Source organism: Trichosurus vulpecula, chromosome 3 (genome assembly GCF_011100635.1).
Source record: "Trichosurus vulpecula isolate mTriVul1 chromosome 3, mTriVul1.pri, whole genome shotgun sequence".
NCBI classification, from domain to species: Eukaryota; Metazoa; Chordata; class Mammalia; order Diprotodontia; family Phalangeridae; genus Trichosurus; species Trichosurus vulpecula.
Genome location: NC_050575.1, coordinates 282,023,953 through 282,035,802, shown reverse-complemented (window position 1 = coordinate 282,035,802; position 11,850 = coordinate 282,023,953). Strand labels below are relative to the sequence as shown.

The 11,850-nt window shown below is 38.7% G+C and overlaps 1 pseudogene; it reads left to right on the top strand.

The window, feature by feature from the left end:
- Positions 1-1,818: 1,818 nt before the first annotated feature.
- On the top strand, positions 1,819-11,264 carry LOC118842486 (annotated as a pseudogene).
- Positions 11,265-11,850: the final 586 nt, after the last annotated feature.

Below are 11,850 nucleotides of genomic sequence, written 5' to 3'. Positions count from 1 at the left end.
CAATTTGACATAAATTATGTGTATGCAATCATGTAAAGCATATTTCCATATTGATCATGTTGTGAAAGAAGAAACAGACCAAAAGAAAAAAACAATAAAAAAGTGAAAATAGTATGCTTTGATCTGCTTTCAGACTCTATCAGTTCTTTCCTTGGAGGTGGATAGCATTTTCTAGCATGAGTCCTTTGGAGCTGAATCTTAGACTATATTAAGAGAGGCAAAACACATGGGGATAAGGAATACATAAGGGAAAACAGCCAGCATGATGAGAAGCCAGATAATGAAGGGCCTTGGGATCATCATCATCATCATCATCAGTTAACATTTACTCACCATTTACTGTGTGCCAGACACTAGCATTTTACCATTATTAACACATTTGACCCACACAACTCTGGAAGGTAGGTGCTATCATTACCTTCATTTTACAGATGAGGAAACTGAGTTAAAATGATGCCCAGAGTCACATACAGCTGGTGTCTGAGGCCAGATTGGAACTATGGTCTTCCTGACTTCAGGCCCCATGTGCCTCCTAGATGCCCTTTTTCAGATGATATTTTGTAGGGCTCAGTCGAAGGAAAAGAATACCTTTGTTGTGGAGAAGATTTAGAGGCATATGATATAAGTCTTGAAGTATTTGAAGGATTGTCCTTTGGAAGAGAAATTATTCTGCTTTACTGTGAGGACAAACTTTAAGCAAGAGGTAGAAGATGGAGAGAGCAAATTGAAGATTAATGAAAGGGAAAAACACTTCCTCACAATTGGAGTAATCCCAAAGCAGAATGATTGACCTTAGGAAGCAATGGGGTTCCCTCTCACTGGATGTCTTCAAGCAAATGTTAGAATGATCACTTGTACGGTATGTTGTAGGATAGAGTCTATTCCGATATATCCACTGAGGTCCCTCCCTTCAGCTCTGAAATTCTGTGAATCTGTCATCCTTCTCACTCTAACATTCTATGTTTCCATATTTCACCTCATTCTCTAGGGTTTAACTCACAGTCATATCTCATACAGTGGAGTAGAGAGTCATAGAGTACTTAAAGCTCAAATAAACCTTAGATTTAAGTCTAGCATAGCTCCCTCATTTTACTGGTAAAGACAATCAGGCCTAGAGAATTTAACTGACTTTTCCCAGGTAATGTAGTTAGTAAATACCACAGATCACAGCTGGGATTCAGAGGTGTTTGTTTGTTTGTTTGGGGGGTTGTTTGTTTTCCTCCAAATTCAGTGCTCTTTGACTTTTTCCAAGCACCACTTTCTCCATGATTTTCTTGATCCCTTCAGTGCTAATGCGCTCCCTACAATATTTGTTTATATTTAAATGCATATGCTTATTTTCTTGTCTCCCCCTCTAAAATGTTAGATCTTTTTGAATATGGAATATATTTGTATTTTCTGAGCCTAGTGCGAGGCCTGGCACATAGTAAGTGCATAATAAATTCCCCTTGATTGATTAACCACTCTCTTTTTCAGTGGGGAGCGGGTCAACTCAGGAAGTTTTACTAGAGAGGAGAGGAAGTTGGGAGCATGACAGACTTCTTTGGTCTGAGAAGGATGCCACAGCTTTGGAGATAATCCTGGAGATTATCACCTTCAGAGAATGGCCCAAGTGCTCTGGGTGATTTAGATGAATGAGGAGGCACAAAATGGAGCAAAGGAAGCAGAGTATGGTCATGCAAGACAAGTTTTGCCTTCTTCACAGTATTGTCTCAGGTGGGCACCACCTGAATTTACTCAAGGAATTGGCCAGGGTTTGTGTAAAATGCTGTTTACATCCTCTAGAAATCCCCATAATGAAAACTTCTCACCACATCAATGTTACCTCCCCCTCTCCAGCCCCAAGTCTTTGCTCAGCAGATATGGGCTGACCATGAAGGAAGACAGAACTTAAATACAGGGACCCCACAAAGTCTGATGCCTGAATGGGTAAGTGCTGTATCAGTTCTGACTCAGGAAATACACTCTCTGGCCCACAGGCAAATGGAATCTCATTAATTTTCTGAGGCAAAATATTGAAATTAAACTAAATTAATATTGCACATACACAAAAAGCCCAGTAGGACCTCAGATTTAGATGTTTTTCCCCCTTTTATCTCTAGGAGGGTGGCTACTTCAAAGATTCAGCCCAAGGTGCTGGCTTAGGTGGAGGTAGTGCCAGTCAGTGCTCAGAAACTTGGCTGAAGGTAAGGAAGGGCATAAGGATCTGGGGAGTTTTCTGGCCAAATACTACCCCACCCAAGTCTTACCCCAGGTTACCTGAAGCTGTAGGGCTTCTTAAAGCACAGATCTGATCATGATATTCCCAGCTCAGTAAACTCCAGTGGCTCCCTCGAGCATCCAGAATACAATTTGGAATTTAAAGACCTTCACAACCTGAGCCCAGACTACCCTTACAGGCTTATTACAAATTACTCTTTTTCATGCATCCTATAGTCTATCCAAACTGACTTCCTAGCAGATCCGCACCTGTCTCCCTCCTCTGTATTTACTTTGTATAACTTACTCATACTCCTGAAAAGGAGTAAGTGAAGTCATCAACAACATTTCCAAACTTAAAGGATGATTTTAATTCATGTCTGTTAGAGGTAGCAAATAAAGTGATGGACACATAATCAGGAAGAACTGAATTCAAATCCAGCTTCAGGTACTATGTGATGCTGGCAAGTCACTTAATCTTTCTTAGCTTCAGTTTCCTTATGTGTTCAACCGGGATAATAATAGTACCTATTTCACAGGATTGTTGAATGGATCAAATGAGTTAACAGAAAAAGCCCTTTGCAAACTTTAAAGAGCTACATAAATGCTAGGTATTTGCTTTTCGAATGATGGATAAGGAAAGTCAACAGGCGAAGTCACTTAACTCCTCTGAACCTCACTTTTCTCAGTCTGAAAAATGGGGATGATAATACTTGTAGTAATCTACTTCAGCAGGTTGTAGAGAGGCTCAAATATGATGTTACAAAACATTAGGTCAATATAAGCCACTGTAACACAGGGTACTTCAGTAAACAAGTGAGCAACCCTGTATCCACAGGCATTTCAAGCTGATTTGCATTTCCCTGGACATCAAAATGAAAATAATCTGCTATAGAAGATTCAAGATATGGAGGGTCTATAGACTCTTCTGAAGAATGTCTTAAAACCTTCTTGCATATTTTCAAAAACATCATGGAAAAACAGTATACTAATGATGGAAAAATTGAAAAGAATATCTTGATATGTGCATAAAACCATTTCAGGCATTAAAAATGACCTAATTGCCCTCCTTTGTGCTTCAGGGAACTGTGAAGGTTTGTTTGAAAGAAATTACTTCCATATTTTTCTCTTTAGAGCTATGAGGCCCATATATACTACAGATTTAACATTGTTGTAAAAGTTTCATTTTGGCTCAACTGGTTCCATTTACCTGGGGCCAGTGTGGGAAATGAGGCTCTATCTGTGGATGAAGGAATGGTTCAAAGGGCTGGCACAGTGGTGATAGCTAGACTGATAGGACAGCAGGAGGGAGACAGGCCTATTCAGTGGGAAAGGGTAATTCTGCCTTCAGAGAGGAGCGTCATGATTTATTGGGATGGAAAGAATCTTGGCTTCTTATCCATTCAGACATGAATTTTCCCAGATTTTTATCAGTGTACAACTTGGTAGCTGAAACAACAATTCATATTGAAGCGTGTGAATTCTACAGAGATTAGAGGCTGTTTTCATCAACTGGAGAAGAGAGTTTACTTAAAATAATAAATTCCCTTCCCTTTTTCCTTCTCTTGGATTTTTGGGCACTGGACTTAGAGTTGGGAAACCTAGATTCTAACACCAGCTCCTACATTTATTAGCTAAGCAATCCTGGGAAAGTTATTCTATTTCCTTCAGCTTCTGTCCATATTTTTTGTAAACCAGGTATAATTCTTGTATGACCTACCTCATGGGTTTGTTGTAAGGAAGGTGCTTTTGTCATGCTTGAAGAACTGTATAAATGTGAGTCATAATCACATCTAATCTATGGCACCTCCTGCTCCAGAGTTATGAGTGATGTAAAGCCCAGGTGAAATCAGACCAATAATAATTAATGTTTCCATATTTCCAGGTACTGTGGTAAGTACTTTATAGCTGTTATCTTATTTTATCCCCATAACTACCCTAACAGGTAGTCTCTATTATGATCCTCATTTTTTTCTAACAGATGAGGAAACTGAAACAAATAATGACTTGCCCATGGTCACACAGATAGTAAGTCTTGACTCCAGGCCCGGGAGTACTCTACCCACTGAGCCACTAGCTGCCCCAGTAGAAGCAGAACTATTAAAGAATCAGTTCAGTTGCTGCTTCATGGGGGGGTGGCATAAAATTCAAAGATTAATGCCTGTAATGATGGCCTGGAGTCATCAAAACAGTTAAATAAATTGTGTATAACATGCTATTTTAGGAAATCAGAGAAATTCTAGAAATATTTGCATCCATATTGATTCATTAAAAGAAAAAAAAAGGTTTGCAGTTTAAGAGTGTATGTGGGAAAGTATGTGGGAAAATGCAGAGATATTTCCTTAATCTTGCTTAAAGAGCCCCAAACACTTATGGATATAGGGTGGCTGACCTGTCAGAAAACAATCCTTCCTTGAATTGTCAATCAGATCCTGTAACTAGCCCAGGGCAAAGTTTTGCCCCAGAGCATTAACACGCAGAGTGGTATATTTTTTTCCAGAATGAGGAGAGGCAGGTACTTGCTCCTCAGGATAACTGCCATCTCCAAACCTCACTTCTCAGTACTACAGAGGTACAGTGAACCCCAAATGTCACCCCTGGCACTCCATCACTATTCCTACAGCCTGCCTTTCCAACCAAACCTGAACAAAGAACAAGGTTGGGACTTCCTAAAAGATGCATCACTACCTCTCAGTGGAACTAAACTTGTGATGGAACTCCTCTCTCCCACCACACAGACTACGTCCAAGTGCAACTGTACCACTCACAGGACTCTCCTGCCATGGTTATATCTTCCTAAACCACCTCTCCCATCCCCAACCGATTTTTCCTTGGGCACCATTTCACCTTATGACAACTCTTGCTAAAGTTCTTTTGTAGGGCATATCTTCCAGTCATTCTGCTTCAGTACCACAGTTGACTAACTTGAGCAAGCTTAAGCTGGGGTTTTTCCAAAAAGGCTCTGTCCCAATGAGTATAGACAGAACCATAATCTCCTGTCTAACAGAAATAGCATCGCAGATTTCTGGATGATTTTGGTGATTTCACCAAGTAATAGGAATGCCACTTTCTTATGTTCTTCTCCTAGATTTTAACTATAATACCCCTGGATCTATTCTCAATCTTCCTTTGGGAAGAGGATAGAAAGTTCCATGCCCAACAAGAGAGAATCTTTATCTGGGACTGAGCTATTCTACCAACTTCTAAGGATACTGAAGAAGCCTGTGAGCTAATGAATGAAGTGAGAGTATATCCTTTAAGGGCAGATAGGAGGGTCAGTAGATAGAGCATGTGATTTGGAGTCAGGAAGATTTGAGGTCAAATCCTACCTTCAAACACTTAGTTGTGTAGCCCTGTGCAAGTCATTCAGCTCTCTCTGCATCAGTTTCTAAATCTATAAAATGGGGCTAATAATAGCACCTACGTCTTAGGGTTGCTGTGAGGATCAAATGCTTTATGCAAAGTGCTTTGCAAACCTTAAAGATGTATTTAAATCTGCTATTAGTAGTCATATTAAGTTGCTTCAATAGATATGTGACCTCAACAATTCAGATACTCTTTCCAAGAGTACAAACCACACCTCATCATACCTCATCCTGTGCCACTGTTGCCCATGGGCTACTATAAAGCTGACATCAAGAGTGAATATTTTTGGAGGCCTTTTATGTCTATCAGTGTAACCAATGAACTGGAGTGATTCATTTGTCTCTCATTACATGACTAGCTAACCTCTTTTTCTCATTATAAATTTCCTGAATGATATTCATTACACAACTTCTGGCACAAAAATCAAGGTCAGCAATACTCTGCTTGGGCACACCATCAGTCTTTCGACTACCCTTTGGGTCACCCCCAATTTTGGTGTTCTATGATTGACAACCAGAAATCACCATTGGGAGAACATATTTCAACACTTCCGTGGATCTTTGATCTCATTTTTGAAGGAAAACTATTCCCTAAAACAATGCAGATGATAACTCACCCATCCATAACACCTCCAACGTATTCCTTGTCCATGATTTTCTAGAAAACCTTGACAGAGAATCTCTTCAATGAGCCACAGGAATGGTCTATACATGAAAATGATTTTCTTTAGCAAATAACATCTTTAGAGTAATACAGCTGATCCAAAGGTACAGACAATATAAAACCCTGCCATATCTAATGCTCAATAAGTTTTAAAAAGATGAAAAAAATACTTGGTAGAATAAAATGTAGCCTAGTCTTTCCTCAAATGTCTTCTATATATTAAAATCATACAAAATTTCCTGCTACATGCAACCAGACAGTGAGTTTAATAACTCATTTAATATCAATATCAAATGAGGTAGATAACGTGCTCACCAAAAGTGTTCAACAGTGCCGTGGAGAATATTCTGGATGAAGCTGAAATAAAAGGATTAAGTATTGATGGCATAGTTCTGCAGATTTTTTTTTCTTAAATGATGTGCTAATTGAATTAAGCTTCATAACTTTAAAGCTTTCTTTAAAGCTTTTCTTTCATGCATATGTATGTATGTGTGTATGTATACACACAAGACATCAGCCTAGCAATCTAGCTAAAGTAGAAAAACAAAGCGGATGTTCCCAGGTTATGACTTGGAGCTGGACGGGCAGATCATTCAGCTAGTTCAAGTGATCCACCCAGATTGGGTTAAGATTATGAAATTCAAGGAAAAAGTCATTAAAATAGACAGCAAAGATTTTCATTCAAAGGGAACAAAAGCATTTATTAGGGGCAGCTAGGTGGTACAATAGATAGAGCACTACCCCTGGAATCAGGAGGATCTGAGTTCAAATTTGACTTCAGACATTTGCTAGCTATATGACACTGGGCAAGTCATTTAACTCCAATTGCCTCCCTCCTCTCTCCCAAAAATAAGCATTTATTAACTGCCTCCTAAGCACCAAGCATTATGCTTGGTGCTAGGGATACAAAGTAAAACTGAAACAGTTTCCACACTTAAGGACCTTATAACCTTGCCAAGGGATATAGCTATAAGCCAAATCTATACAAATTACTTGGGGGGGATCAGAAAAGGCTTAATATAGAAGGTAGAGCTTGAGTCATGCCTTAAAGGAAACTAAAAATTCCAAGACACAAAAGTAGGAAGCAATACATTCCAAGCATGGTAGACCATCAGTGCAAATGTATAGAAACAGGAAATGGGAATGTCATATGTAAGAAACATTGAAGCAGCCAATTTGTCTGGACAATACTGTGCTAGACACAAAATGTCTAAAATAGAACTCATCTTTCTCCCCAAACCCTCCCCTCATCCTAATTCATCTGTTGTTATTGAGGGCACAGGGATGTACACAGAGATGATGAGGTTGATGCGTGCGTTGCTAAAGTTAGCTCAGTGTTTGGGAGCCTCCAAAAGAAAAATGTGGAAGAGAAGAGGTATTAAGCTGCACTGAGTGAACAATCATCTGCAAACAAAAAGTTGCTCACCACCTCTCCTTCTCTTTGGCTGTTGGCATGTGGCCTTTTCAAGCTAGTTTGCCATCTATGTGGTAGCTGATCTTGATATGATTTTTGTTCTCATTGAAGGCATCTGACAACATCATGGAAAACACTATGCCAAAAAGCATGCTAGGTGGTATAATGGATAGAGTGCCAGGTCTGGAGTTAGGATGATCTGAGTTCAAATGTGGACCCAGGCACTTACTAGCTGTGAGACCCTGGACAAGTTACTTAACTTCTGTCTTAGTTTCTGCAACTATAAAACATGGATAACAACATCACCTTTCTCACAGGGTTGCCAAGGGATTCAAATGAGTCAATCGTTGTAAAAATGCTCTTAGCACAGTGCCTGGCACATAGCAACGGTAGGCGCTATATGAATGATTCTTCCCTTCTCTCTGTGATTCCCTCTAATGGACCCTGTGTATGTCTTGTACATACATTGTGGTTTCATGTTGTCTACTGCCATGAAAATGTGAATACCTTGAGGCCAGAGACCATTTTATTTTATTTTATTCCCATTGCTCAGTAGAGTGCCTGGCACGTAGTAAATATTTAATAAATGCTTATTGATTGAGTGAAGGAGAGTAATATGAAATAAAGCTAGAAATGTAGTATGAAGACAAAATGTGATATCCCAGACTTTTACTTCCCACCAAACAAACTTCTTAGAAGAAATGTCGATAGGAATCAGTAGGGGGAAAAAGTCTGATTTTGATGTGGGAGGAAATAGTTTCAAATCTGATCTCTGACTCTTATACCCATGTGACCCATACTGGGTCTCAGTCTCTTTGTCTGTAAAATGTGTGATTTGGACTCTGAGGGCTCTTCTAGTCCTAGACTTATGAATCTATGATTGCTATGAGGAGGAACAAGGTCCTTTTCAGCATTGATTAACGCATATTAACGCATATACTTGTCTTCCATTCATCAAGGTAACTAAGTCATTATTTTTTCATTTCTTCCTGGACCTTTTGCTCCCATGGGGATAGATTTCTTTTGAAGACAATGAGAGGTTTGCATTGTCTAAATGCATTCTCTCCAAAGCTTTAAGGAAACCTAACAAGCTTAGCATTATCCATACTTCTCTGTATTCTCTCCACTCATCAGTCATCCTTTTTCCAACACAGTCTATCATGTTTTGTTTTGTTTTGTTCTGTTTCTTGACATGACCTTGAGTCTATACAACCCTGTTTGCTCTCGTTGATTTTCAACAAGAAATATTAATGTGACACTATTGTTCTGTTCAACTCTAAACAAAAGCCAGGGCCTTTGAGAGGGCAGTGGTAAAGAAGAAAAAAAATTACTTTTTAAATCAAGTCTGACTTTAATCCATCATGGTGTGAGGTTGCATCAGATTACTTAAAAAACATAACAATGCCCTGACTTTCCCCCCAAAGACCATCATATTTCTTTATATGGCAAAGGAGAAAATGGAAACAACAGCTTTGTTTCCTCTACGGGTTGAGGAGGCGCCAGTATGCTATCTGGGAACAGCAGGAAGCAGTGCTCTCCAGTGATCTGGTGACGCTTTCAGTTGTTTGGTAAGCCTTCCTCATCATGGCAGTCTTGTTATTGTTCTCTATTTTTCTTAGCTCATCAAAGACTTACTCCTTGTTTCCCTTGTCCTTGAAACTAGTGGTTAAAGGTTATTATTAGCTCATTACTCCTTTATCTCCCCTCATCCCTCAGATTCCCCAGTCTACCCTCTGACCAAATCTCCTTTGCTTCTTTGCTATATTTTTCCTAGACCAAGAATGCTCTGCTCTGAAATGTAAAGTTGCAGGCCTCTCATTGTAGATATTAACAGAGTGTTCTCCCATGGACCTAGTGAAGGTCAGTTTTTCCAAGTATCATTTTAATGTCTTCCTCATGAGTATTCAACCTTAACATATAATATCTAGAATTCATATGACACCTCTTTCAGGGAAGTTAGCTCACTTTATGGATCTAGTCCCATTGATATATAGAAATGTTCTCATGGTTCCAGCTTTACCCTTATTTTAAAATCAGGGAAAACAAGACTCTTGAGAAACAATGACATGGTCAAGTTTAATAAGGGAACATGTTTCTGGCTGAATGAAGCAGTGAAATGGCTCAGAAAGTACATTGTTCAAGGCAATAATGAAAGTCAGACAACAATTTCCCTTCAGCATCTGTTATCATGGTGTAGAAATTGCTCTAAAATGATATTGTTGGGAAGTCTCATGGGAACTTCCACCCACCACACAATGGTGCTTGCAAGTAGTTGTCAAAAGGCCACAACCCATGAAAGAACACCCTCGCCCTCCCCCCAAAAATTGACATTTGAAGTAAAAGAGGGAGAACTTTAGACCAAATTGTATTCCATGTAAATTTAGAGCCTAAAAAATGTAGTCACTATCAAGCATATACAAGAAGCTTAGAAGATCAAGAAGGTTCTTGATGCACCCTTCTATAGGTTTCTCTACTTCATGTTACTTTTGCAGCCAGGAAAAGAAAAAAAAATCCTTATTGAGAAGTCATCCAAAACAAATGCTCTAATTTAATATGTTCTATTGTGTCAAGCAGAATTACTTTAGACACCAGAATCGTTGTTGTGAGATGATTATTTGTTACATGGACCTGTGTGCAAATGTAAGGCCCAGAATTAGTTCTTAGACACCAGAATTGTTGTTTTGAGAAGATGATTTATTATATGGACCTGTGAGCAAATGTAAAGCCCAGAATTAGTTCTTAGACACCAGAATTGTTGTTTTGAGAAGATGATTTATTATATGGACTTGTGAGTAAATGTAAGGCCCAAGAATAAGAATCAGGACCAAAAGTTACACAAAATACAATTCTTTTCCACCATCCAGAAAAAAGAAAAGAATCAAATAGTATTAACTGATTCCTCAGTTCCTTTGAAAATACCTTTGCAAAAGAATAAAATACTTAGTGTTACTTGAATCCTTCAACAAACCATGACAGCAGAACAGATCTTAAACCTAGAGAGGTGGAAACAGTGAATGATTCTAGAGCTGGAGAGGATGGCTTTGCAGAATATACTTCAGACATCTTTTTGCAAGGGAAACACTTATATGAAGTGCTAGAACTCACGCTTTTATCCGAAGAACAATTAAAGGAATTAGATGAAAAAAACTATTAGCTCTGGCTAGGTAGCAAGTGTCCAACATGTCCTAAAAGGCATAGAGTGAGGCCTCTAGAAAGTGCATTTCATCATGAGACCTGTAAGTATCTGGGCCTGATGGACTATGTAGCTGTCACCCCACTCCCCTCCCACCCCCTTTTCCCTTCCTTTCTTGTAGGGCAAGATAAATTTCTACGCCCCATTGCCTGTGTATCTTATTTTCTAGTTGCATGCAAAAACTTTTTTTTTGTTTTTGAACATCTGTTTTTAAAACTTTGAGTTCCAAATTCTCTCCCCTCTTCTCTTCCCACCCAGCTATTTATAACTTTTGAGGTTCAATGTGATTTAATCGTGGTGATCTACAAAGACGGATCTCCTGCTCACACACATTTCATGGACTCAGAGCTCTGTTCCCAATACTGGTCCAAATGGCAAATTTGATTAGAAAAATATACAGAAAAAAAAACTACTCTGAATTCAGACTAGAACACAGGATTCTGTTCCAAGCCAGTTTAGTTTTTCTCACAGTTTTGGGGAAAACATGCTTCAATAATTTGGCAAATCCGTGATCTCATTGATGGGAGTACTCCCTCTAACTCATTCACCCCTTTGCTATATAATGAAATCTAAAAGTGGTAATGCTTAAATGCTGGATTTTTAATGTTGATAATGGCTACCATATTATCACTAGCAAAGATATCATTGATTTTTAGTTGTGAAAACATGGCACTCCAGTCAGTTTACTGCAACTGAAATAAGTGAAAATCTAGAAGACTTTTCAGTTAAAGAGCTGTCCATCAATACAAAACAAACAGCTGTATCACCTTTTCTTGTGTTAATGTGTCAATCAGTATCTCCTTGAAAAGAAAGAAAATAGTTTGAACAAAGACTCTAGTTAATCTTAGACTATGTTGTAAAACTTTTATGTCATTTTCATTCTGTACATTAAAAGACTGTATCCTAATGTGCGCCAAATGTAGGAGCTCAAGAAATCTTTGTTGATAGTATTTAGTGAACAAAGCCTGTAGGTAACATTTGTTTTTTTTTTCCCAACTACACATGACCAGTAATA